This window comes from Hyperoodon ampullatus (assembly GCF_949752795.1).
Source record: "Hyperoodon ampullatus genome assembly, chromosome: 2".
Classification (NCBI taxonomy): domain Eukaryota; kingdom Metazoa; phylum Chordata; class Mammalia; order Artiodactyla; family Ziphiidae; genus Hyperoodon; species Hyperoodon ampullatus.
Window position 1 is genome coordinate 93,462,384 of NC_136915.1, and position 7,060 is coordinate 93,469,443.

Genomic DNA, 7,060 nt, shown 5'->3' on the forward strand with positions numbered 1-7,060 from the left:
AAGCTGCTGCATAACACAGAGAGATCATCTCGGTGCTTTGCGATGACCTAGAGGGATGGGATAGGGAGGGTGAGAGGGAGGCTCAAAAGGGAGTGGATATGGGGATATATGTACACATATAGCTGATTCACTTTGTTGTACAACAGAAACTAACACAACATTGTAAAGCAATTATACTCCAATAAAGACATTAAAAAAAAAGATTTAAAAAAATGTTCCATTTTACATTTCAAAGAGATTATTAGCTAAGTGATTAATTAACTAAAATGCATTCAGACTGTAGAACAATGGCCAGGAGAAGGTTGTTATTTGAGTTAAGAAAATACCTATTGGTATTTTAACATAGGCCAGTGTTGCTGAAAAAGTCAAGCTCCCTAGATGCATGTGACTTCCAGATGTCTTCTCTCGAAGGGTGTAGCAAAGCTACAGAGATGAATAATAGGCTTTCCTTTCCCTTTGGGAGCTAATTTGATAAGAATTTTTTAAATTGTAGATGTTTGTAGTGTAATGCTCAGATATTTTGTTAAAAATTTTTAGTCCCGTTGACACTCCAGTGTCTATACTCTCTTTTCCACATTTCAGATCATGCACAAACTACATCTATCAAATTAAATTCTTTGTGAAACAAATCTTCTGCTTTAATTCCAGTTATTTTGGACTCCTCAGCTTCTTCTGTTCATCACATGATTGTTTTCTCTTCCTGAGTGTAAACTCATCCATCCCTCTTTCTTCTTTAAGTATTCCCTGGCCAGCCATCTGAATAGTGACACACTTTATCTGTGCTCCTATAGTACCTGAATATACTCTATGCATTTTTATTCTTGATTCATTTATGTCACTCTATCCCAGATTATAAATTCCTTGATAATAAAATGATCATGCATCATTGTACTTGTATTTTCTCAGGAATTAACATAATGCCTGGCATGTAGTATGTGCTCACAAAATGATTAACTGTTCAATAAAGTGCATCTACCTATCTGCTTACTCAAGTCTTATCTGTCCTACAAGAAACATATAACCACCATTGCCAAGAAAAACCTTCATACAGAGTTATCTCCTTTAACTCATTCAACTCCTGAATAGATTAACATATCAAAACAAAAAATAATACTAATTATAATACTAATGTTAACAAAACTATTCTGAAAGAGACAATAGCACTAACAGTAATACAATTTTTGGCATGTATTGATTAACATGTATTATACAGTGTGCTAAGTGCGAGAAAATAAGTGATCTGTCCAAGGCAATACAGCTTGGGCTGAGGCACATTAGAAAGTGAATCTGTTCAAAGATATGAATGTGCATTTGCATGTCCAGTCACGTAAGTTAGTTCACATGTCTGGTGTACATTGTCACGTGTGCACGTCCTCTACAAGTGGTCGTGTTTTTGTGTACTTTACTATACAGTACTGTATAGAGTATGGTAGTATAGCATTTTTATTTCAAACCCAGGATGTCCAGAAGCAAGAGTAAAAGCAGTGGGATGTAGCTGGTACTGTACTGTACTTTTCAAGGTACCGTACTGTAAGATTAAGAATGTTTTCTTTATTTTTTGTGTTTGTTTTCATGTATTATTTGTGTGAAATGTATTATAAACCTATTACAGTACAGTACTATATAGCCAATTGTGTTAGTTGGGTACATAGGCTAACTTTGTTGGACTCACAAATGCACTCTCAGAACGGAACTCATTTGTAGGTAGGGGACTTGTTGTATTTTAAGATCATTATGAACGTTGATTATCTAACTGGCAAAAATGTTAAAACACAAATTTAGACTGAATTTTTAAGCAGATACAAAATGATATATATTCTGTAGTATAATTCTCTGCAATAATTTTAAAAGTCAAAATTTGTGTCTAAAAAATGTAGGTATTTTAATTATTTGGGGTTTAAATTTCATTATATTCTTGCCTTTGAAAGTTTCTTGCCTAGAAACTTTGAAGATATGCATTCTAAAATTTATTTATAGAACCATTCCATTTAATATAAAATAAGGAAAATTATGTTTCTTCATTGACAGTAAGAATATGGCAAGTGTATATGCATTTATTTCAGTTTAGATCTATGTTTCAAGCATTTCCCCAGTGCCTAGGAGTCTAAACTTTCTCCTAGTCACACTGTAGAATTTGAAGTCTTTTTTTTCCCCTTACATGGCTTTTAAATATTACCAGTTTCAACTCTTTAACCTCAAATTTAATCAAAAAGTTAGAAAAAAAGAAAACCCAAATATTTCTAGTGTGCATACGTTAGTTTATGAGTCAAAAAAACTAAAACTATAAACATGAACATATTATGAAAGTTCACCAAATTTCTGGATCTATAAGCTCTCTTTCACTTTAGGATCAAAATCGAAGGTATTAACAATATCAATATATCAGACAATCCATTAAACCGTATGCCTCTCACCTAACAGTATATTTTGCATACATCACTGCAGCAGTATCATAAGGATAAAGTGGTCTTCTCTGGGTCACTCACATGGAGAATCTATTATCTTTACTTTAATGGTGCAGAATAGAGAATGATTATAAAAAATACTGCTTATATTTTGGAAACTCCTTTAAAATGGATTCTCCATTTCTTTGGGTGTTGTTTCACCTTCTTTTCAAAAATTTAATATTTGTTGAGAGACATGATTAATGCACAAAGAAGTCCGGAATTTTCAGTAAATATGGGACCCATTATAGTACCTCCCTCAGGAAAATGCTGAAGAAATCAGCCATCACGCCAAGTACACTTGCTCCTTCTGTGGAAAAATCAAGATGAAGAGACCAGCTGTGGGCATCTGGCATCGTGATTCCTGCATGAAATGATAGCTGGTGATGCTCGGACCTATAACACCACTTCTGCTGTCACAGTAAAGTCGTCCATCAGAAGACAGAAGGAACTGAAGGACCAGTAGAAGTGCCACCATTTGAACTTTTCTAGCCTATAATAATGGGTTAATTTATGCAACAAAAAATTAATATTGTTACACAGAAATTAAAATAAAAAGGCACTAAGAACTGGGTGATTATAGGAAAAGGTAAACTTACAAAAATAAATTCAAACCACCCCCAAATTTACTTCTACTTAACTAATTCTGTTTAACTCTAATGTTTAAATAATATATCTGTTTCATAATCTACTCTATTTTACAGAAAGAATAAGGGTTTTATGAACCACACACAAGAAAAGAGACACAAATGTAATAAGAAAAAGTAATTTAAGTACAAATTAGCTACTTGTTATTTAGAAAAAAAAATTTTAATTTAAGATATTATTGTATAAGTTCAAAAATAAAAGAAGTTTCACAACAAACATGATGTGAAAATCATATCTCATTATGAAACATTTGCAGAAACTGTAATGATTAAATATAAACATTGCAGTGCTAAAATGGTAATAAGCATCACCAGTTTAAAGAATTGTGTCATTAAACCACATTTTGAGGTTCATTATTATTTCACCTGTAAGGAAATTGTGCTATTTCAGAAAACATCCACTTTGTTCCCCATCATGACTTACTAGGGATGTCAAAGAAAATATTAATTACCAACAGTTTCATGTGTTATGCATTGAGATATCACAGAGGGTGGACTGTGAAATGTTGAATAATGGCCCATCAAAGATGTCCACATCCTAATCCCCCAAACCTTAAATACCTTACCTTCCATGGCAAAAAGAACTTTGTGGATGTGATAAGATTAAGGATCTTTACATGGGAACATTGTTCTGGATTATATGAGTGAGGCCGATTTAATCACAAGGGTCTTTATAAGAAGGCAATAAGAGGGTCAGACACAGATGGCATTGTGATGACAGAAGAGTAAAGATTTGAAGATGTTATATTTCTGGCATTGAAGGTGGAGAAAGAGGCCATGAGCCAAGGAATACAGGTTCCCTTTAGGGCTAGAAAAGGCAAGAAAATCAATTCTCCCCTAGATCCTTCAGAAGGAATGTAGCCCTTCTGACCCATTTTAGGACTTCTCATCTTGAGAACTGTAAAAAAAATCTATAAAAGAATAAACGTGTTGTTTTAAGCCACTAAGTTTATAGTAATTTGTTACAGCAGCAATAGGAAACCTGTACATCTCCCTTCTGCTAAAGACTACTTCCAACGATCTTGATGCTAAAGGCATTCCAACTATGTTCCTGATTCAAAATTAGTTTCCTAGGAAACCTGAAAACTAGCAGTGCTCTGAGGAAGCAAAATCTAACGTGGAACCTTTCCAGGAGGAACACACAACAAATGTGCATAGTGATGTTTTCCTCATTACTGCTCCAATGATAACTACAACCTTATATTTAGTTAATTATGCACTTCAGAAAGGAGTGTTTTCAAGTATTTCAAAGACACAGGATCCAACTTGACACTGATACCCATAGACACAAAGTGTTTTCAAGTCCTTTTACATAGATGGAGGATGCATAGGGACTAGGTAATTAAAGGAGACTTGGTTCAGTTAAAACTCACAGTGGGTTCACTTGAGACATAAACTCTAAATGTATAATTGGAAGAGACATATTTGATAATTATTATAACCCCTACATTGGGTCCTTGGCCAGGGGAAAAAGAGCTAGTACAGTAGAAATTGGCAGGTAAAAGCTTTTGCTACTGAAATTTTGGCCAAGAGAATGTAATAAAACCTATTTTGTATCTGATGGGAAATAATTCTCCATAACTCTCTCATCTTTCTTTATGCCCACATATTAGCACTCAATTCTCAGGTTCATTTACATTCCAGAAGATAGAGACTGTCTCTTCCCCTCCCAAGGATCTGCTTACTTACATTACAGGGTAGTAAGAATGAAGTCTCACTCTAGAAGGAAATATAGGCAGGTTTCCCAGTACCCCTCTTATAGGAATGGGTAATTTCTAAACTCAGATGTGACACGGCCCCACTATGTGCATAGCATCCACCTGGACTCCCAACCACATCGCCCCAGTGGAATTTGTGGGTCAAAGAGAACCTATGTCACCTGCTACACCATGAGTAGTAAGATGTCTAAATTTATCTGACTTGTCTCCTTACTAGCTGAATCTATGGAAGTGTGACCAACCATACTAATGACTGCCACCACACTTTTATTAGGGAATGTATGATTGTTTTACAGTAGTCTAACACACATTCCAATGATGGTTTGCCTTTCCTGACTACAAGAACTTAACCAGCACCATCAACCAAAGACTTATAGAAAGTTATATCCACTGACACAGACTCCTTCATAATATTCCCTGTTATACAAAGTCCCTCATAATGTAAAAGACCTATTTTCCAGCAAAAAAAAAAAAGGTGCTGCAGTGGACATATGAATCTGACGTTTGTTGGCTCTATCACATTCAGTGTCACCCAGAACACTGTGCTGATAGAATGCAAAAATGATCTCTTGAAGGTTCAGCTGAGCTATCCTTTTGGAGATCATGATATGCAAAGATAGAGTGCTATTCTCCAGGACACTGTATGCACCCTGTATTAATGATAATGATATGATGCTGTTTCCCCAGGAAGCAGGAAGTAAGGGTTGGGGTAGGGGTGTCTCTGTTTATTATCATACTCAGTGATCCATTTCAGGGAATGTGTGCTGTATATCACCAGAACACTGAACTCTGGTGATTTAGAGAGTCCAGTCCCAGATAGAGAATTCCTCCACCAGGGGCACAGCAAGTGTCCCTCTAAATTTTAATGTGCCATTTGATCATTTAAAGCAAGGGGAAAAAATTACCATCCTGGCAGGCAGGCTGTTAGTACACAATAGGGACAGGGAAAACTTTGGTACTCTGATGATGTATTGGGTTGGTTGGCCAAAAAGTTTGTTCAGGTTTTTCCATTAGATGTTTGAAAAACCCGAACGAACTTTTTGGCCAATATTTATCTCTTGGAACTCCTTTGTCTTATTTTCATGATAAATGGGCAAACATTTCAGCTATGGACTGAGAAGGACCTAATGATCAGAGATTCAGAGCACTCGGGAGTGAGGTTCTAGATCATGCCATCAGGGAAGTCACCTAAACCAGCAGCAATGTTGGCCTAGGGTTTAGAGATTTTAGAATGGATAATACAAGAGGCAAAGAATCTCAAGTATGGCCTTGAGAACAGGTTTAGGGTTCTCACTAAATTTCTCCTTGTACGTTTATTCAAGAAAAGAGACTGACCAGAATACTGGAGGCGATACTTCCAGGACTTCTTGTATGAAGCAAATGAATTCATGAATCATGAAACGTGGACTGAAGTTGATGCATTGGTGCACCACCAAGAACTTTCCCCTGGCACTGAGATATTCATTTCCACAGCTATTGTGAGTAAATGATGCTAATATCCTTAGCTGAATCCCTCTCCGGACACTGTCTTCAGTAGAAGAGAGCTGCTTTACTCAAGGACACACTCCTATTTCAGAAGCTGCCACATCCAAACACGAGTTCACGTAGCGTAGGAATCTTGAGAATGATTCCTTCAGAGATGGATAAAGATGAAAGGCCATACCAGCTCTAGAACTCCCAGTGCTATGGTGAGGCCAAATCTGCCCACTTTAGTGACTCTACATGAGTTGATCCCAAGGGTGCTTCCAATAGACTTTCTACATAAAAATCTCTATCTCTGGATATTCTATAAAGAAATTGACATAAGACAAGTATGAAAAACCTGTGAAAGCCATGGGATAATTTGTCAGAATATCAAATGATACTTATTACAGACTTTATTGTACGTTCTCTATTACATACTCCATTGTACGTTCTCTATTTCCTAATGATGACGTATTTATATATCAGAGACTCTTGTTTGAAGCACCAATGGTTTTCTGAATTACCAATTAGTATGACAACTACTGCCACAGACTCCTCTCTTTTCCCCTGAGCAAATTACCTGTCCTTTTATAGCAGTAACCCAAAGAATTGAAGTGTAAAACTGACAAACCAATTTTTCACATGAATTTGCAGAGACTCCAGCCAAAAGTAAGACAGAGGTAGAAGAAATATTGTTCACACAAGAGAGAAATGGATTTTCTGCTTTGACTGCTTACAAGAACTTGAGATGATAAATGAACTGATAACAATAGTGTCTCTTATTTTC

At 36.0% G+C, this 7,060-nt stretch overlaps 1 pseudogene across 1 annotated transcript; it reads left to right on the top strand.

Moving 5' to 3' along the window:
• Positions 1–2,651: 2,651 nt before the first annotated feature.
• LOC307064781 (large ribosomal subunit protein eL43-like) lies at positions 2,652–2,910 on the top strand (annotated as a pseudogene). The gene has a single exon. The product of its transcript is annotated as a large ribosomal subunit protein eL43-like (transcript).
• Positions 2,911–7,060: the final 4,150 nt, after the last annotated feature.